Here is a 22,581-nt window from a genome sequence, read left to right as displayed (position 1 = left end):
CTCTCCCCTCCCTCCCCTAAGATAACCCTATCCTCCTCACCTCACCCCCCGTTCCAAAGGGTTGCCACTCCCCCCCCCTTCTCTGCTCCATCCCCCTGCGCATCCCTCCTCGCCTCCTCACCCCTCCATCTCCTAATCCCCCTGGGGGTGCCCTCCCCCCCCCCACTCTCTACCCCCCCCTCTCCCCTCAAAAGCTTCCCCCCACCTCTCCTCCCCTCCCCCACACCTGCTTTTCCCCCCTCTCTCCTCTCTAACCGTGTCCTCACCTTGATCTCCCCCCTCCTCCCTACTCCCTCCTCCCTCCCTCTCTCTCCCAGAGACTCCTCCCACGCTCCTCCTTCCTACCCCCCCCTCCCCCCCCCTCCTCTCCTCCCCCCGTCCCTCCCTGCAGACCTATAGTGGAATCTACCCTTGCCCTCTCTCTCTCCTCCTCCCCCCACCTTTCCCCCCCCCCCACTTCTCTTCGCCTATCCCTATCCTCTCCCCCTTAATCTCCCCTCCTTCCTCCTTCTCGCCACCCTCCCCCTCCCCTAATTAACCATTCTCGCTCCCCCGATCAAGAACCTAACGCCCCCTCCCTCTCCTGCCACCCTTACCTCTACCTCCTCTCCTCACACTTCTCTCCCTCTCCTCCAGAGACTCTTACCCCCCCCCCTTCCTCCCCCACCCCTAGAAACACTCTCCTATCTCTCCCCCTCCTACCTCCTCCTTCCTCTCCCAGCCTCGTCCCGATCACCAGCCGCTTTCCCCTTACCCTCCCCCTCCGCTCCTCCACCTCCCGCCCTCTTCTCCCCCCTCACCCTCCTCCTACCCTCTCTCCTCTCTATCTCCTCCAAACCAAAATCGAGTCCTCCCCTCCTACCCGCCCACCTGGTTGCTGTTCTAGATCTCTCTCCCCCCTCCTCCTTTATGGCAATTCACCTACCTCCCCCTGTTTCCTCTCTCTCCTTCCGCTGGGGCCCGCCTCTCCCTTCCTACTCCTATCCTCCCTGCTTCTCCTCGTCTCCAAACCCCCTCTCGAAATTACGCGTGCCCGAATAAAGGCCCCCCCTCCTGATAATTTAGATCGCTACCTCCCTCTCCCAAACTCTCCTCTGCCTCCCCCCCCACAGGGACATCTCCCTCCTTCCAGTTACTTTTGAAAGTGCTTCTACCCCCTCCCTAGGGTCTCCCTATTTCTCAGCATTCCTCTCCTCTCTCCTGTTCTCTTAAACTCTCCCCGAGTGCCCCCCTCTCCCCTCCTCCCTCCCCCCTTCGCTTCCCTGTCCCCTCCTTCTGACCCCTCTGCTTCATATTCCATGCTCCCCCTCCACATGCTCTCCAATCAAAAAGTTATGTAGTGCGCCCCTCTCTCTGTTGTCCTTCCTACTACCTCCCCAGCCTGAGGCAACCAGACTACCGCACCTATAGGGCAAGTTTACTCTACATATGGACTGCACCTCGGATCAAACACAAAAAAAGCTTCACTTTCAAATCCCTTCATATTTGACTTTAATGCATGGTGCATATAAGAGATTATATTTACTGTATCTCAATTTCAGGTTATGTGGACTACTCCTCTTTTTTAGTTTGGGCATTTCAGTGGAAGTGTTCAGAAAGTTCAAAATCAGATGAGGAGTTTCACACACTCTTTTGTAAGGTTGCAAAAAGCTGTTGTTCTCAACTTGAATACTAAATTTTAGTTTGCTTGTGCGGCCTAGCTATACATTGACACAGGATGCATTTAAATTTGCAAATATACCTAAAGATAAATAACAGTTTAAGAGTATAACTATATTCGTATTCTAATTTGATTTTATGTTTCTTTTAATAAAATTATATTGTAATTATCTAATTATTTTAATTCCTGGTTTATTTTTTTTTTAAGTCATTAGAGTAACTTGAGGGACTATTTTTTTAGAGTAGTGAAAACTGCTTATACAAAACAGCCTGGCATAAACGTATTTGGGTTATGCAATTTTTTTACTAACCCTTGTTTGCTGAACCTCTCTGCAAAGTCGATCATCTCTGAGAACGCCAAAATGGGGAGACTACTGAAAACAAGTTGATCATTTTTTTGTTCTTGATTCCATAGATCGATACAGCTCCATAGATATATCTTTTAGCTTCAGCTTTTTCAGAGACACCACACAAGGGACTCTGATAGTTTTGGACCTATTCGCCATTCTTTCTTTTCTTTTTTCTTTTCCTCATGCCATTCTCTTTCACCTTCTCTTTTCCTCTCTTGCTTTCTGGGTTAATCCCTCAAGGTTTTTCAAGCTCCACTCAACCTTAGAGCATTAGAGTTTTTACTTTTTCACCCTACGTACTCCTGCTCTTTCCCCTACAGGGACACATGCTCATTTCTTCTCACTGATCCTCTCCTTTTGGCCCCAGATGGATGGACTGGTGGCCCAGATACTCAGTTCCCCCTAGGCCCTGATCTGTATTCAAATACCAACCTTGAGTGAACCCTGTTCTTTAGTTTTATGACCAGAAATACGGCACATGCATTCACTTGGACCTAATTAAAATTAAAAAAGAAGTGATCTGAATGAACTGCGTCAACGGTGCTTTGAGATCGTGTGTGTGAATTTATTTGCATATGTATTTTAAATATGAAATGGTACAAGAACCAACCATTGAATGACCGTGATTGTGTCAGATTCTTCTTTATACTCCGTTAATGATTGCTTTATATTGATTAAATGAATGTTGTTCACCATGATCCTGTCCATAAACACTGAAAATTATTAATTCTAATTTATTTTTTAAATTGCCACTCCCTAATATTCCTTGGCTTGATAAGTCCTCTCTGTCATTCTAACTGTTTGGGTTGAACCTAAAAACGCTCATTTTAAATATTCAGTTTGTTTCCCTTCCATATGAATTGTTTTTCCTTTCCAAATGGTTTTATAAAATCAAATAAAGTGGGAAGAAATGTAGACTGAGTAATGAGATATTCAGTGGCACCGTGGTTTTCTATGGATAATCCAAGCATTGGTTAAAAATGTATAGCTTAATTTATATATTTCTCTGCCACAAGCTTTCCTGTAAGATGTAAACAAATTTTTTTAAAATGTTTATTTTTGTATGAATGATTAAGACAATGGGGAACTGTGTCAATCTGAGGGACCATGGGGTTACACTTTTACTAATCCAAAATATGTTTAAAAGTCTTGTTACTTGTATATAGTACTTAATAGGTCATTAGTTTTTTGAACCAACCAATATAGTAAGTTATCATGAAACATTGAAATTGTATTTAATTTCATACACACTACCCTTCTAAAAGAGGGTTGGTTCCACTTTTTTTGTATAAGTGATACATTTTTTTCAGGATTCTTTGATAAATAGAAACCGTTTTCAAAATAATAGCATTTTAAAAGAAATCGTACTGACTCCAAAGGTTGTTGAACAGTAGTGTATATTCTATTCCTTATCTACCTGTACATTGACTGCTGATCTAGTACGGGAATTATATAATGTATTGTTAATGAATCATTAATGAAAGTTTGGTTTAAAGTGTCATGGCAGAAATCTGCCAACACAGAATCTGCCCTCGCAAAATGTTCTTGATATTTCTGCAAAATTTGTGAATGTCCTATTATTCCACAGAGTTTAGTCTATCTCCTCTCCTGCCATTCTTCGACAAGGTTTTTCCCATGTTCAAATCCAAATTCATTCCATACTATGCCTCTCCCCCAAAATAAGTGCAGAACCAAAAATCTGCAGATTCTGTCTGGGCCTAGTTATAGTTTGCAAGATTGTTAGTATGATTAATAATTGCAGTTTTTATGTTTCATTTTTAGGAAATATAGCCCTGGGTAAACTGCCTTTCCGCGGTGTGGTTAATTGACATTCTGTAATATGCAATATGGTGCTGCTGATTTAAAGTCTCTCTCTTATTTCCTCCCATTGTAGCAGCCAAGAGCTTGTTGAACAAAAAAGCAGATGTTAAGGTAAGAAGATCTGTTGAACTTCTGACCTCTGTGACCCAGACATGACCATATGGCTTCTCTCTTTTCACTACTCCTCCCTGTTATTTTATTGGCTAATCTGTCAGTGCGTGCTTAGAGTGTGTTCTTTAGTTGGCATTATTGTGTTGTGTTTTTTACAAAAGTTTTGTTCGTTCATGTTTGTGTTTGATGTGTGGGTATGGGTGTTTTTGTTTTTAGGACATGAGAGTTTGAAAACCTGACCCTGACACCCTAACTAACACCTTATTAAAATACAGTATATTTCAGTGTCATTCTGTTTTAAGTTTAGTCAGCCTCTTACTGAAAAATGATTTTCACCGTTACCGGCAGATTTAAAAAATATTACAACGAATCAGAGGCTCTCTACTGACATAAGAGCGTGGAAATATAAAGTGTTACCAAACACTCTAACGAGCTCTATCCGGTCATGGAGCCAGAGATACCACTGAAAGATGAGACGATATTAGGTTTTATTTCCATCACCACCTTTAGGCGTGTGGGAGATGTTTAGGAGAATGATATAACGATGACGGGCTGTGATTGCCATTGAGGACTCTATGGAATCTTCCACAAGAGCCAGAGTAATTTGATTCATGAAAAAGGAGTTTTTCAGAGATGAACTGCACGTGTAACACTTTCTGTTTCATGGTTCGCAGACACACACCAAACACATTTCTACCTGTTTCTACTTTGTCGTCACCCCACTACCCACCTATTGACCCACACCTGCCATCTCCATGTGTGTGTATGTATGTACATGTTTGTGTGTTTGAGCGAAGAAATAGTTCAGTGGGAAAATGTGGACTATGCTTCCAAGAATAGCCATGAGTCTGAAACCCTGAAACTCTGAGACGAAAATAGCAGCATAGCGCTCCTCTCGTCACCTAGCAACAGGCTCCCCCAAGTCCTCTCCAGCCATTTTAAATATTTCTTTCTGTCCTTTTCATGATTACTCGTTTGCTCTCTCGCTCTCTCTCTCTCTCTCTCTCTCTCTCTCTCTCTCTCTCTCTCTCTCCTTCCTTCAGCTTTATGCTCCGTCGCAGTCTTCAGACGTTTCAATCTGAGCTGATCTTTATTTAGTGTGTTGTCACTATTTTTCATATTAACTACAGCTGACTTCCTTACTTTATTTCTAAATCTTTGGACTATCCACTGGTTATGTAATTCTGCTTTAGAATTGGAAGCATTTTTTATCTTTGTTTAATATGGCAGTTGTCAGCAATTGGAAGTTGTGGTTCTGTGTTTTTCAACCAAAGCGCTTCTTGAGAACATTCTGTGCTTAATATAACTCATTCTTGGTTTGCCCTTTTTTTTTTAGGACAAAAAAAATATTTACTGAACCGCACAGACTCTGCTTGCTTCCTCTCTCAGCAACCCTGCCTGTCCTTGCACACGTCATTTCCTACTTGTGTGTAGCTCCTACGTGTTTTTCCCTGTCTTCAAGTTCAGGGCCAGATGTCTTCTGACACGGTAAACTGTCATATGTCACAAACCACCTGACCCCGGATCAGGTAACTTTGCTTACACTGATTATTCCTCATGGTGCACTTCACTATTCTTCTGCTAGTAGCATGTTTTCTCTCTCCTTTTCCTTCACTTGACCCACTACCTTTCCTTGTTCCTCTTCCTCCAAATCCTCTTGTACAGACAGAACTTCTACATATGGCCTTGCTCTGAACCCAAACCTTTCACATGCACTCCAAAATTATTTTTCAGATCGTTTTTCTTTGACTAAAATATACACAGTCTGACTGCATTTGAGATCTCCTACCCAGGCACTTTTCTTCTGTTCATCACCCAACCATGACCATGGTTATCAAACAAGCCAACAGTCTACTTTTTACATATCGCCTCACAGTTTGCATCGTTTTTCTCACTTCTGCTCCTTTTCATTCTCTCTGTAAAGCTGAAGTCGAGCTCTACCATTCAGTAGATGGTGAGAATCTAGTTTCATTTACACCCTTCTATTTTCTTTCATCTTCCTCTTCTTGTACCTCCACTTACTGTACCAGTGCAACTCTTTTCTACACCGCGTAACGAAAGTCTTATTTTCTTGCATTTTTGTGGGACATAATGAAATGATGGCCAGTATAATACTTACTCAAACTGGTTCTATTAAAAAAATAAAATACATTTTAAAAAATTTCATGTTTTTACTGGTCAACTAATCTTGGATCTTAGTCTCAGCCTCACAGACTGCCCACACTCAATCCACTGAACACCTGATTCATATCTGAATGGCAGACTTAAACAGTTTATCAGTAGAGACCCGTTCACATCAAGAATTTTTAACAATACTATGTTTGTGTCCATACCTGCAAGAAGAGAAAACTCGTAGAATTGGAAACAAGTACTAAACTATATAGTTAAACCCTAATACACTCAAAGTTCTTTTACATTCTTTGCTGAGGGGTAAAAGAAGATAAACAACAGCTTTGGATCTTTTGGAGCTATTGCATGGAGCTGATTTGGAAAGTTTGCTTTGGCAAGCTCCCCAAACTAACTTTATTTGAGGCCGGATTTTGTTCAAAATCAGGTTAATTTTTTTATTTTTGCTTAAAGTGTATATCGGGGCCTTTAATAGTTCTCATTATCATTTTTGGTGTGAACAGGCCTAAGGGCACAAGTCTAGTCTTATTTTATATGAACAGTTTTCAGATAAACGCACCTCTAAGTGGCACATAAAAACTAAATAAACAGAATGGTTGCTTTACATGTCAATCAGTATCTGAATGTCTTAAGTGCACGGTTTCTTGGCCAGAACACACTGGTGGACTAGAGTTTTTGGAGTGGTTTTTTCTGAAACCACATGGTCCCAGTAAAAGTGTCCAGCTTTCTTGAGTATTTTCTGACAAACACCGGGTTCCTCCTTCTCGCTGTTCTTTCCTTTGTTTGAATAATTTTGACCGGCTTCCATGGACACCACGAACCTTCTGGATCTCATTCTGCATGTTGGTAATTGGATGTATTTTTGGTTAATACTGACCACTCTGGAAGCTTTAAAAGCAGGTTTAGGAGAGGCCTTTCTGTCCATACACATGGTAGGTAATGGAGTAGTCATGCAGAGTAAGACCCTGCGTTTTCCAGCTCCACACTGGTGTTTTTCCCAATATCTCGATAAGATCTGAAGATCCTATTTATACACATCCCAGGGTTCTGACTGCACCAAATCTTGCTTCCTTTAACTTACATTTATTTGCAGGGCTGACGCTTATATTCTCAGTGCTCAGGAACTTTTTCTTCTGGGTCCCATAAGAGGATAGCATTGCTGGTTGTCCTTCCCGACAATATTCCTGTTTACTTGGATAAAGTTGAACTTCCATGGAGATACATGACCATCTGTGAAAAGTTTTTGAGAATTGTTAATGAATTCTGTAAGTTACTAGGAACAGCGTGTATTTGAATGGATATGTGTGCCCAGAAGTGTTTTTGCTCATGTATGTGAATTTATTTCATCCAGTAGTCGTGGGCTGCTGTTCATTCATCTCCCTTGACCATGACTCCCCCGCCATAGACACATAATAACGACATTCTCTCGCGTGAGTGCCTGAACTGTACGAGGAAAAATAGACCATTAGATACCACTGCAAGCTCATAGACATGAATCCTGAGGGACCCCGTGTACAAATAAACACCCATATCTAATCCGCCTCTGCATGTTATGTGGATAATTAGTATAATGGATTAGTTTAGGAAGCCAAATTAGCAAAAATCATTTTATAGATTTTAATAATGACCCTCTCTTCCCTTTCCCTTTCGCTGCTAGAGAACATTGTGTCTCAATGAATATCACTTTCGTGTTTTCATGTAAATAGTTACATAGTAAAGAGTTGGCACTACATCAGTCAGTTACTTTAAAACAGATAATGACAGTACTCTACTGCATGTGTTTGTGTGAGAGTGTTTGTGTACATGTGCATGCCGGACTCTCCCCTTGTTCCTTCTCAACTTGACCCTTTCTTAACCGAATGTATGTTGTGTTTCCCTGCACAGCCCCAGACAAACAGCACCAAAAACAGCATAGTCACCAGTCCCAAGGGAAACCTCCCCTCTCCTGCACTGGTATTTACCTCTCTAGTCCTTTTCTTTTCTTCCAGTCCATCCTTTTTTTCCTCCCTCTGTTTGTGACTGTACTTGCAATCTTTAGTACAATAAGGATTTTTTGTTTGTTTGTTTTCTTATGTGCTGTTTTACCAACTTTTTCATTGCATCTGAGTGCAATACTACTGTATATTTTTTTTTTAAAAAATGTAAAGCTAGTTATAAAATGAAATAATATAAACATTATGTAATTTACAATGCAAATGTTAAATGGAAAGATCTGGTGTTTAGAGCAGAGAATAACATGTATGTACAGTATATACAGTGCATTACAGTGGCCTGTAATATATTTACCACTTTACTGTTTTAACCATTTTTGCTTTTACTTTTTAACCAGCTGGTCTCAGGGTGATTTTTAGTGGGCTGTAAGAAGTTCTCAAAATGTGTCTTAGCATATTAATGATGAACATGTCCACTATGCTTTGAGAACCAACAAAGTATCCATATGCAATCATTTTAAACAATACATTAATTTTTGAAAGCTAACAAAAGTTTTTTTGTGAAAATCATTGACAAATGGATGCTTTTGATATCTTTTCTGAAACACATGCCACCTGGTTTGATGATTATTTATTTAATGCAGTGACATTCGTTGCATTTTTAAGGGTTTCTACATTGACAAAATACTTTTTGGGGCCATTAGCCATTTCTGTATGTGAACTGTGGTCAGTGAGCAGTGTCCAGGCCGTTTGGAGCATCATCATTATGATCTGGATTGGTTTGGGAATAGGAACTCCTCCTAAGGCCTCTTAGAATCAGCCCCTTAAGCTGTTCTTACAGTTTTCTGGCTGCAGTGGTGAGAAGAGGCTGTTTGGTTCACTGCGATCCTTAATGGGTGTTCCTCACCTAAATCCACTGGGGGTCTAGTATACTGTAGTTGTCAATTGAGTTGAATGTTTACAGTCCTGAGCAGTGCAGTTGCCATTCCAACTTGTTATTTGGTGTGTTTGTTGTGTGTGTGTGTGTTGTTGTGTGTGAGTGTGGTGTGACTTTGTGTGTGTGGTGTGTGTGTGTGTGTGTGCATCTCAGGAAGTTTTGAAGATCAGCATTTTTTGTAAAAATATAATTTAATTTAAAGGTGCAGTACTACTCCACAGCAGGTGCCATCTAGTTAAACACTATTGAAAGTGCTTTATGAACATTTTAAATGACCCAGCCTTAAAGTGGCACAGCTGTTTTTTGAATTGAACCCTTTACTTTTTTGTCTCTGTCCATGGACTCGGTTTTTAAGCTCTGGTGATTCAGTTGCACTCTGTCATTCTGATATATATTACTATACACTCTCGCCACACATTTATGGGTTTGTTTTTTTTTATTGCATAATGCCACTTTGCCTTTCAGTGGTCCCAGTGTCTGGAGTTTGATCGGTAGATAATGAAGGTTGTTTATTGCTTGGAGCTGGAGCATTGAATTTAATAAATGTCATTATGCCAGCGTGGTGGGTACATGGGTGATGTTATTATTTAATGGTTCATTAAGGGGTTTTAATGACATGCTTGAGTGATATAGATGGATAGTCTATGTTCTGAGGGGAATTTTATAGATTTCTGTGGTCTGTAAAAGCTCAGTGAAGAGGTTTTAGAGTGAACCCAAAGCATTAAGGGAGGAAGCTCCTAATGGAAGCATGACATGCATTCCAGCATATACAGTTATTTGCAACACGTGGCTCAATACATTAGAATATTTTAGGATCTCTCATAGTTGCCCTTTAATGCTGCCACTGTAGAGTCTGTGTGCTGCTCATGTGTGTGCGTTTTATGGTGCAGATATAGTTACTCAACCTTGAAGTGAAGTGAGGAGGTGTTTATGGTCAGTAAAGACTCTAGCCTTAGTGCTTTGTTTCATGGCTTCCCTTCCAGCTTTACTATTAACTCTACAGTTAAGTAGGACTTGGATGATATTTTTATTAATTTAGTACCTCTTATTTGATATATCTCCATATTTATGTTTTTGTATTTAAAATTTGCTTTGCTTATGCTTTGAGGAAACTTTACTTTGATCAAACTGCAAAGGATATTAAAAATGTTATATGTAAGAAAAAAAAAAAGGGGGGGGGGAAAATAATTAAATCTTATTTAAAAAGAAAAAATATATAAAAGCAATATAAAGCAATATAAATATATTTTTATATATAGCTATATGACAATAACAATTTTATCAGTAAAACTAATCAAAACTAAAATTTATTAAAGGTATAGTTCATCCAAAAATGAAAATTATGTCATTTTATTCACCCGCAAGTTGTTCTAAACCTGTATAAATTTATTTATTCAGTTGAACACAAGAGAAGATATTTTTTTAGCTGACGGTAGCCATTGTCTTCGGTAGTTTTTTTTTTTTCCATACTATGGAAGTCAGTGGGAACCAGCAACTGTTTGGTCACCAGCATTCTTCAAAATATCTTTTGTGTTCAATAGAAGAACTAAATTAATACAGATGACCTGAGGGTGAATAAATGATCACACAATTTTCATTTTTGGCTGAACTGTTCATAGCACACTCATATATAAATATATGAAAGACATTATTATATATATGATATTATGTTCTCTATTATAGATCAGTGGTTCATAGTAACCTTAGCATGCAACTGCTGCCTGTTGCATGGGGCAACAGTTGTCATGGTGATGAATACCTCATAATGATGGGGACCACAGGCTGCCATTGGACAGTGAGGGAATGTTACTTCCTGCGAGAGAGAAGTGGGCATTACAGATTTATGCAGTCTGATGGGTGTCTAGCTAACAGGTTTCCGGGGTTGACACGTACACAAAGGATGTTAAAATAAACATGTTAGTTTAGACGGCTGCTATAGCATCCGCAGTCGTTCTCTGTCAAAAATCACGCTGTTTCACTTTCAGCGATAGGATGCTGGTGGTTTTGTGCATTCGTAGTTGGTGGTTTTGAAAAATTGAGCCTAACGTGCAGTAATTTGTTTTATGAAGCTCTCTGCTGTTGAACCTCTGGTGGTTTTTGTGCATGTTTTGTTTGTTAATTGTTACTGGGTTGGCAATCACAAACACCCATCCACCCACACACACACACACACACACACACACACACACTCTCTTTCTTATTTTTTTTTCTCCTCATGTTTTTCCATCCCCCCTCCTCCCCTGTCACTCTGTAGGAGGCACAGACCACTGTCATCCATAAATGCAGTGGATGGGATTAAGGTAACCCACCACCAGCACCACCACCACTCTTTTTCTTTCCTTCCCACCATCCGTCCTCTGTTTGATCTGCAGCCCCACAATGCATTTGTGCTAATGTGACTACAGACTATGACATCATCGGTGCGTGTGTGCCTGTTGGCTGCCTGCATGACCCTTTTGAAGTTTAATGTGTACTCGTGCTGGTACTCTTTAAATCCGGTTGAATAACTCATTACTATTAACAAATTGCATCTTTTAATTAAACATAACATGCAAATGAGTATACATATTATTTCTAATGAAACAAATATCGTGTTGAAGGATGAGTTGTTGTTTGGGTGTGGCGCTCCTTTCCATATGTGCTAGTGCGATTGTTTTGCAATTAATCGATGGTCTGTTTAATAATGATGTTTATTAATGATTGTGATGATGGGAAATGACTCTTGACAGATCAGATGTTTGCAGTATGAGGCCGAAGAGCAACATTTAGAAATCTGTGTCATGATGAGAATATTAAACCTGCCGTCTTGGGTCTCTTTGCCTCCGGCTGTGTGGCGTAGAGACCTCTTGTGGTGCTCATTGAAAGTGCAACTTGCGAAACAATCTGCCTTGACATGAAAAAAATATTTTTGACAGTCATTATTTTTTAAATAGCATTTTGTACTTCTAGTGGAAGAGAGAAATTACACAGTTTATCTTTAAAAATAAAACATAGAATAGAAATGAAATGGAATGAATTCAAATGTAAATATCTATTTAAAATAAAAAATTTTATTAATGCCTGTACAGTCATTTTTGATTAATTTTAATGCATCCATGAAAGAGAAAAGTAGGCCTATAATGTGACAAAAAAACTGTGTGTATATGTATATGTGTGTGTATATATATATATATATATATATATATATATATATATATATATATATATATATATATATATATATATATATATAGTATATATATATATATAAAATTGTATTCTTTTTTTAATATTCTTTTATGTTAATTTACAATTTTTAAGGCGAATTGCCTGTGAATTTACTAGGGATTGTGCTGATTACAGTACATTATTTTTATTTGCAAGCAACTTTTAAATAAAATTGAAATATTTGCTATTATAATAATATATATGCTGTTATATTGAATTTGTTCTGTTATTGAAGAGAGGTTTTTAGAAATATTCAAATGTACAGATTTTACAGATGCAAGTGTATGTAGAAGCAAATAGGGCCGAAACCAGTGATGTCACACATCACACTTTGATTCTCCCAGGAGGCAGTAGTGAAGTCTAGATCTGGGGCCGAGTTGTTCTGCAAGTGGTTGCTGTTCTGTGTGAATCTGGAATTGGTGTTAATTTCCACCTTGAAAATTTCCACCTTGAAGCTGTCCATTTCGCCACGTTTGCCACTTTCTTTGTAAAGGTGTAACAATGTCTGTAGCGCAGGATAGATGATGGAATGAGAGAACAAAAGCCTTTTCAGGAGCACCTAATAATATCGCCCCACATACTGATGGCCTATTTACAGCAGGAGCTGGGTGTCCTTGGTCATCGCTACTGTTACGATATGACAGGTGCACGGTCCCCCCGTTTCTCAGGTGACCATGTCCTCCTCCTCCTCCTTCTCATATTCCTATTGAGACATCATTCTGTCGATTAATTCAATTGAGCAATAAGGTACAAGAGCATGTGCTGCAGTGTGTAAATACTTACCCACCAACAATGTGTTGTTGCAAACCCTTCAGCTTTGAGTGTTTTTCTCAATACAGCTGAGCTAATTTGAAAATATGAAATATTTGTTTAAAACGATTTAGTAAGAATTGCAATCCATCAGGACTCTGCTTTAAATTAGACATCAAGTGGTGACCCAACCACAGCACCAAAGTTATTTATCATACAGGTGGAACATCCGTTTCTTAACAAGGTCGACCGATATTGGCTTTTGCCGATACTGATAGCTAGGTTGGACCACACTGGCCGATAGCCCGATTAATTAACAGATAGTTTTTTTAATATGGATACTGAACAAAAACTGAAATAGTGCTTTATCAAAAAAAAAAAAGGACTTACTTCAAGAATGAACAATGAGGCATAGAAGATTTTGATGTTCGGTGTTTAAAAAATAGAGCAACAGAAAGAGAAAGAGCTATCTATACAAATAGCACGTGCTGTCAGTATATATAATGTATAATGATAGCAGACCCTTCTCAGCTGCTCCAGCAACGGACGCAACCTGGAAAACTATTGGCATGGATCTTTGCCGATAACCGATAGTTCCAGCAATCAACTATCGGTGCCGATTAATCGGCAAAACCTATACATTGGCCAACCTCTAGTTCCTTACACCCATGCTGCCCGTGGAAGCGTTTGCAGTACTCTTGTAATCAGTGAATCTCTCAGATTTTAGCACAGGATATTGTGAAATTATGAAAGCGTATTGAGTTCATAATGTTCATTCCTGGTGGAGGTGTGGCCTGTGTTCAATATCGTTAAGTATAACAAACATAACAAGCCTCTTCTAACAGTCGTGCTGACATGGACATGCATCATTGAACGGTTAATTGTGTGTGTGATTCTCCAGAGTTCTGCTGTTTACATGTTCATTTATGTTGTGTGTATAACAATGAGAGTGAGGACTTTGGTACTTTGGTAGTTGGTATTCTTTCTAAAAAAAAAAATTTAATGTATTGTGTGACTAATTGGTGTTCTGTGTCTGAATATCGCAGGAGTCATCAGACAGCAGTAATGCCACAGTGGAGGATGAAGAAATGAAAGGTAAGACTCAACTTTTTAGCATTTGTATGGAACAACACACACTGCCGATTTTTCAGCAAAGATTTCTAAGGTTTTGTTTAGACAGGCTGCAAAAATATTATATTCGTTTGTAGTCTGAATAGCAAAAATAACATAATACTGTATTTAGTTTAAAATCCAAAAAAATGCATTCAGTACGTTCAGGTTGTCATCTTTCTACAATGACATCTGCTTTCTTATGTGTTTTCACATTGGGCTGATTTAAAAGGGATTGTTCACCCAAAAATGAAAATGATAATTATTAACTCACTATTGGGTTGTTCCAAACCTGTATGACTTAGTTTCTTCTCCAAAAACACACACACAAAAAAAACTGATTTTAAATAATGTTAGATGGATTGTTTTGTTGTTTTGTTGATAGTGAGTGGGGTCTAAAACATCAGTCAAACAAACAAACAAACAAAAAAACAACAACAAAAAACTCTAAAACAAACTTTAAACCACAGAAGAAGAAAAAAATACAGGTTTGCAAAGACACAAAGGCGAGTAAATGAAAGAATCTTCATATTTGGGTGTACTAATCAGATTTTACATAGTTACAGAGCATACAGTCAGTCCTAAAGTTCTTATTTGAAAAACAAATCAGATTTACACTACCATTTAAAAGTTTGGGATCTTTTTTTGAAAGAAACTTTTATTCAACAATAATTAAATTGATAAAAAGTGATAGTAGTAAAACTTACAGCATTACAAAAGTCTTCTCTTTCAAATGAATGCAGTTCTTTTGAACTTTCTATTAATGAAAAAAATATATAATATCATCTAAAATGTTATGCAGCACAGCTGTTTTCAATGTTAATAATGAGATTTTTTTTTATTAATTTTATTGTGCAAAAAATTATTAGAATGATTTCTGAAGGATCATGTGACACTGAAGACTGGCGTAATGGCTACTAAAAAATCAGCTATTCCATCACAGGAATAAATATAATTTTAAAATATATTAAAATAGAAATCAATTCTTGTACATTGTAATAATATTTCAAATTTTTCTTTTTGATCAAATAAATGCAGCCTTGGATAGCATAAGAGACTTCTTTAAAAACATAAAAATCTTACTGAGCCCAAACTTTTTAAGTGGTTGTGTATGCAGAGTACGAACAAAAGTCTAAACATTTTAGATTCACTTCATGGTCCATTAAAATTAAACTGAGAAATTTAGTGAACCGTTTTAGCCTGAGCTCATTCAGTGCTCACTTCTGGGCTCGAAAACTCTGTTCTGGGTTGGTGTCACTCCTACTTTCAGCGTCTGTGTCAGCTCTCTCTGCCCCAGAACAAGGCAAGGGCACCTTGTGCTATAATTAAGCTCAGTGGGAAACAGAGACCCTGGTTATTTCAGAGCGATTGTGCGTATGAGCAGAGCGAGAAAACTTGCCGCAAAATTTCTGGGCAGACAGTGTGCATGACAGGAGCGTGATGTCTTGTTTCGAGATCACACAAAAGAGACGGTGAGAAGGGTGGGTGTGTGTGTGTGTGTGTTTTACTTTGAGGTGGTGTTGGGGGAAATATCTGGCTGCAATAGTTGAGTGATGAATTATAGCACAGCTGTGAGAAGTTAGCTTAATAACATCTATGCTAGCTTTACTGTAAAGCACTTCTGTTTGAATAGTTGTTTGAATAGAGCCAGTTAATGAGGGACTGTAAATAAATGTTTTCAAACTCTGAAGATGTGTTTTTGATGCAGTCATGTTGATTTCTGCAATCAGCTAGCATGCTTTTTATGGTCCTTTTATAGTTTTAATAGGCTAGTATGTTGATTTGATTTAGGAAAACTTTCTATTTTGTTGTGTTTCTGTAGTGTTGTGTTTGCCAGTGGAACGAGACAAAATACAGTTATATTCAAGATCAATTATCTAAAAGCAAGTCTTAATATGTCTAGTTTTGCTTCTCAGATACTTGTCTTGTTTTAAAGGAATACTTAATTCAAATACTTATTTGGGACTGCTAGGCTAGAGAATGGCTGCAAAAACCCTATTGATGTCAGTATGCTTTCTGTGTCCCATCTCTCTCTCTGTGATGTTGGGTGGGTTGTCACAGGAAAGCTTGTAGATAACAGTTCAGTTCAGCCTGACTCCGCCCACACACCTCCAGGCCCCTCCCCCGCTCTCTTCAGTAAGTGCCCTCTGACTGCCATGACCTCACCCACCTTCCCATAATCCCCTTTTGCATGTGTGTGATACAAATCAGCACTAAAATTTGTAAAGTAGTGCCATCAAATGAGTGGCATTACTGAAGATTATGGTCATAATTTGTGTTCTCATTAGTAAACGGATACTTTGTTTTTAATCATATCTAATCTTGCCGTTTTCGGTGTCCTGATGGTTTAATCAATTTCTGGTGATTTCTCTAGATTTATTTGGAGGTATAGTTCAACAAAAAAAAAGAAAGTTCTGTCATCATTTACTCACCTTACCTTCATGTTCTTCCAGGCATGTATGAATTTCTTTTCCTCTATGAAACACCAAGGGGATGTTTTAAAACAAAATGCCATTTTCAACTAAAAACAGAAACCTTTTTATGCGTTTTTGGCCGTTCTTTTACAAGACAGTGGTGTTTTGGGGGGCCTGAAAATGCAAGCTTTTGAAAAACAGGTAGCATTATCTTCTCGAACATCATAATCGAATTTTGTGATGTCGTGGACATGCATATTACGTGTTCGAATAGTGCTCCTTTAAAAATGACATTGGCAACTACTGGCCTGGTGTGCATAAGACAGCGTTTTTTAAGTCATTTTTGTGTATCCATTTTTGTTTTTGAAGGGGTTTTTTTGAAAAATTTTGAGGAAGAGATGTTTTTGAATTTTTTTTACATCTCTGTTGTATAAATTTACCCTGCAAAAGAAATTATATATTATAAATACATGTGTACTGTACACTATCCTTCAATATTTTGGGGTCATTTCATATCCACTATGGCTTTTCTTTGATCAAAAATACAGAAAAAAAGTAATATTGTGAAACAATATCACAATTTATAATTACTGTTGTTTTATTATTATTATTATTATTATTATTATTATTATTATTATTATTATTATTATTATTATTATTATTTCTTGGTGTTTTGAACAGCATTTTTATATATTCTCACAAGTTTTTGATGTAATTTATTCCCTGTAATGGCAAACTGTATTTTTCAGCATTACTTTAGTATCACATGATCCTGCAGAAATCATTCTGACCTCTTTTATGCTGAATTGGTGCTCAAGAAACATGCAACATGATGCTTTTCTTATTATATCTTATTCAGGATTTTTTGATGAATAGAAAACAGTTTATTCCAATCTACCCCTTACTTTTGAACGATAGTGTATATTTGATCTATTTGACTTTGCCCATTGGTTTTTCTTCAGAAAAAAACAAAAAAAAAATGGCTAATATAATATATATGAACCACCCATTTATCCCTGTTCATATATATATATATATAATTCCATATAATCATGTTGCACCTAACAGTCCATATAATCATTTGCTACAGATTGTGTGGAAAAGGCTGAAATTATTTACTAATAAATCTTACTTCTTAACAGTCCATATAATCATTTGCTACAGCTGTTTTGAAATGCCTCTTCTCATTTAAGGCATTGGAGATTTATGGGGATACCCTACAGGATACAATGATGAAATAGATTTTTATTTTCGAGTAAACTGTTCCTTTAATGGCACTGCACACAGGACTGCTGTTACTGTTCTGCTCCTTTTCTAAGCTCAACTCCACTCTTTTTTTTGTGTTGTGTTGTCTGGGCCCACAGCTGCCACTAAGTTCACTGATCTATTGGGTGTGGTTCGTCGGGGCTCGGTGCCCACATATGATGGTGAGGGGGGAAGCACTATCACTCCAGCTGTTGTTTCTGCCCCCTCCACACCCCAGACCCCCAACATTCCCACACAGAGTAAGTCCCTGATGAACCAGCTTGCAGACAGGTTATTCAGAAGAAGTTCTGCCGAGTCCATGTTTATTAGAAACTTGTCGATCACTGCATAATTGATTCACCATGTTTTCTGCTAGCAACTAGCTGTAAATCTATCTTTTTTTTCCTGTCATCTGCCTTTCGTCAATTATGCATCCAGTGTCACGTTTGACTGATCTAGTGAGCAGCGTGCGCAGACCTACAGCCCCCCATACAGACAGTGAGCCATCAGCAGCCAGCAGACCCCTTACTGCCCCGGTATCTGCCCCATCACACCCCTTCCCTTCCCCTGCCCAACCGTCCTCGATCCCCCTGCTGTCAGCACATTGTGAGTATGTGGTGTTGTTGTTGTGGTGGTAGTGTTGTAGCAGCATGAGTTTTTGATTTCCAGGCAGCAATGATGCTTCTGGGACTAACATGCATACAGTGTGGATTTCCCGGGTGATTTAATCACATCTCTGTGGACCTCTGGGACTGGGAGAAACATGTCATCTCTGACCACTTTTGTATTATGAAGAGGAGAGTCTCTCACAAGTGTTATTGCAGGTTGATACAGCAAAAAAAAAAAAAATATCCCCGGAGTTGATTGTTATTAAAATAACATTAACAGAAAAGAATATATATACACTACTCTTCAGAAGTTTGGGATTGGTGAGTTTTTTTTGTTATTGAAAAGTCTCTTATGGCTCCCGAGGCGGCATTTATTTGATCAAAAATACAGTGAAATATAATCACAATTATAAAAAGTTTTCTATTTGAATATATTTTAAAATAATAAAAGTCATTTTTCCTGCATTGGCAAAGCTGAATTTTCTTCAGTGTCAAATAATCCTTCAAGAATCATTCTAATATGCTGATTTATTGCTCAAGAAGCATTACTTAATATTAATATTATTATTATTATTATTATTATTATTATTATTATTATTATTTTTTTTATTATATGTGTTATGTTATGTTAAGTTAAATTTCTTGGAAACTTTTTACCATGCTGTCATAATTATCATATTTTGTCTTCATTTATTTATTTTTATTATTTTTTTTTTTGCGTCTTTTCACATACCCTTCTTAATAGCTAGCTTCTTAATGTAAAATATGTAAATCCAACATAAAAAAAAAAAATCATTATATATTTAAATAATCTAAACAAACCACTTGTGATTGGAGCACCTGGTCTTCCAGAGAATCTTGTGTTGCCTCCAGAGACTGAGTTTTTGAGCTGTGGTATTTGGAGTCCTGTGACTAACAGAGCTGGAAAGGAAACGCTGTGTGTGAGAGCACGTACGGTAGTGTAGGTGGCTGAAATCTGTTTGGGTGGATGTTCAGACAACCTGTTTTTTATTTTTGTGTGTGTGCGCTTCTGTCTGTCACAGCAGCTTGTGTACTGATGGAGAAAGACACATTAGAAATGAGTCTGCTGAATAAATTATAGTGAATCTGTGGAACATGTTTGCGGTGTTTTAAAAGATATATAGACTGCTTACCCATAATGCTCCTCCTTCATGCGCATACTAATAAAAGAGAGTTTTGATTAGCTGGCTTCTGTTAATGCCGACTTCCTCTTTCTACAGCACGCAAACAGGAGATCATCAAAATCACTGAACAGCTTATTGAGGCCAACAACAATGGCGACTTTGAAGCCTATGCGTAAGTTATTTCTGTGTGAGGTGTATTTTTAACTTTACCCACGATTGACAGTAAATGAGATGGCACTGAAACAATGGTGTTAATTCTTTCCAGTAAAATCTGCGACCCTGGACTCACCTGCTTTGAACCTGAGGCCTTGGGAAACCTGGTGGAGGGGATGGACTTCCACAGATTTTACTTTGAGAACTGTAAGCGGAGTCGGATTACTCTTCACCTCTACCCTGTCAGTCATGACGTCGGTTTATTAAAGTGTGGCCGTTTCTCACTCTGTCATAGTGCTGTCTAAGAACAGTAAGCCTATCCACACCACCATCCTTAACCCTCACGTGCACCTGATTGGAGATGAGGCCGCCTGCATCGCCTACATCCGCCTCACGCAATATGTGGATGGGCAGGGCCGGCCGCGCAGCAGCCAATCAGAAGAGACGAGGGTGTGGCATCGCCGGGACTCTAAATGGCAGAATGTCCATTTCCACTGTTCGGGAGCTCCAGCCGCCCCTCTACAGTGAAGGTACATCCGCGTATAGACAGATTAATGTTATTTAATGGTAGAGTTTTTAACAAATGCTCATGTTTGAAAGTCTGTTAGAAAGTTTGCGGTCAGATGTTCTTTGGAACTTATTGAAATTCATCTAAGAATTCTGAACAAAATGTATCACCGTTTCCACAAAAATATTTAGCAGCATCTTTATTATATAGCTGCCTTAAAATATGCTGATATTATAGAATTCACCACTGTTAGAGGAAACATTTTGGTCTTTTCAAAGTTACTGAGACATAGCCCTTGTGACAATTACACTATAAAAAATGATTTATTTCAGATTTGAGTATGTTTTACTAGAAAATACCATTTCAGTCTTTCTGCTTCTACAAATTTCTGTTTAATTCAGTATTTCTTTGTAATTGTGAAATTTACTAGCAATTTTAGAGTGAAAATTGTTTCTACACCAAAGTTTTTTTTGTTTGTTTGGTTTTTTTTTTTTTTAATGTAGCCTTGGGCTATGTCCACACGAACACGAACATGGAACAATACATTTATTAATCGGTGTTAATGTTATTTAATAAAAAGACAATCGTTCATTGTTTGTTCATGTTTTTGTTTCGGTTACGTGACGTAGCGGTGTCTGACTAGGGGCGAGACGTGGGCTGATGATGTCATCGTTTCAGAAAATATACGGATTCGCTGTCCACACGAAAACGCAAAGGCGGCTTTTTAAAATGTATCCACTCTGGGACCCGGTTTCAAAAAATATCGGTGTCACTCTCCCAAAACGCAGGATCTGTGTGGACGAAACGCCTATACGATATAAAATGTATGTGTATACAGCGAAACATGTCTTCGTGTGGACGGGGCCTTGGTCTGCTCATTGCACATTCTTGTAAAGATTTTGTTGTTGTACAAAGTGATGACGCACCTAACAACCTTTTTTTCCTCAGGTTGAGCTCATTGTAGCCACATCTAACAAGAGTGCCCAGCCAGAAATGGAGAGTGCAAGAGTGAAAGAGAGAGTGAGGGAGGGGGGAGGTTGGAGAGAGGGAGGAAGGAAAGTGAGCCCAGTGATGGGTGGCTGTGAGTCTGCTGTGCCTGACCCTCCCACACTGGGCCCGGCCCCCTCACCTGTCAATCACCTCACCTGCCAATCACTTTTGTGCGTCGTCTTCTGTCTTACCTTCAACTTTCCCCCCTCCCTTCCTCCCAGACACCGTCCTTGTATCTTTACACCCGTGCAGAGACTCCCCTCGTTGTGCACATGTGCTGTGTGGAGTTGGACAGTCTTTGATTAGTACGGATAATAAGGCCTCAGCAAAGTGCTTTCTGTCGCACCTTCCCAGTGTGAGTAATGTTACACTGATTCGCCGTCCTCACTTACAGTGTGTAGATTTTCAATATTATTGTTGTTATTATTATTATTATTAATATTGTTCTTACTATTGTTATTAGTATTAAATACAAAAGCAATTGTACATGTCACTTTTCACACAATTCCCGTTCTGGATGCCAATGATTTTGAACTTATGCCTTTTCTTTTCTTAACGTTTTTGGAGAGCATGAATTTTTCAGTATATCAAAAGCGTTAATGTACAGGCTTCTCAGTGTGATTCACATCCAACCGATGCGTCTGTCCATGTGTGTTCAAATGTTAGTGGACATTTGTTGGTATGTGTGACTGTTTTGGGGCAGATTCTACCAGAGCCTGATAAAGAACGACGTGACGTTCGGGGTCTTCCAGTCGTTATTTCTCGCATCGTTAGCTCAGATTTGGAATAATTACGCAGATTTGCTGTCAGTTGGCGAACTGCATATTAGATGAAGAATTCCTTGTTCTGGAAAGCCACAATTGAACTTTATATGTAACCTGTTACACCAATTGCAATGTTAGTGTTATTGCTAATGTTGCGATGTTTCGATTTTTTTTCGTTACTTCATTACTTTTTCGCCCGTTCAAGTTGGACCGACTGAATCAAACTAAAAGCCATACCTCAGCTGAACATACAGTACTAGATGACCTCCTCATTCATGTGTTTTCTCGGACTATTCAAAGATGTGGACATCCAATGACATCATTAAAGGAAATTTTTTCAAAAAAACAACTATTGTATCTCTACGCTAGTCATAGTTGAGGTTTAAAGTCATTGGAGGCCGTTAAAGAGCAGCTGATTGAAGGAATTTTGGTGGTTTTTAGCTGATGGAGTTACATATTTTTGCTTCTTTGCTCTTATATGTCAACATTTATATTTTTCGTGACATATAGTGTTGACTTATTAATATTACTCATTCTATTTTTGAGAGTTTATATACAGTATATTTTGTTTGTCGTCTGTGTGTGAGACTTTTAAGGAGAGTGAAAATTTTGTTACCCTGGATCCTTTTTAAAGTGTTTTTACCCTTTGGATGGTCAAAGTGCAAGGAGTGTTGAGTTCTTTAGGTGTTTGGAGGGGTTAGTAGTTTAGTTGTGGAGATAGGCAGCAATAGTTTTATATGTCAGAAGATGG

The 22,581-nt window shown here is 38.5% G+C and overlaps 1 pseudogene; it reads left to right on the top strand.

Moving 5' to 3' along the window:
* Positions 1 to 22,162, top strand: part of LOC122145163 — a 54,734-nt pseudogene extending 32,572 nt beyond the window's left edge.
* Positions 22,163 to 22,581: the final 419 nt, after the last annotated feature.

Source organism: Cyprinus carpio, chromosome A5 (genome assembly GCF_018340385.1).
Source record: "Cyprinus carpio isolate SPL01 chromosome A5, ASM1834038v1, whole genome shotgun sequence".
Taxonomy (NCBI): domain Eukaryota; kingdom Metazoa; phylum Chordata; class Actinopteri; order Cypriniformes; family Cyprinidae; genus Cyprinus; species Cyprinus carpio.
The sequence above is the reverse complement of the archived record's forward strand: the minus strand, read 5'-3'. Positions and strand labels throughout refer to the sequence as shown.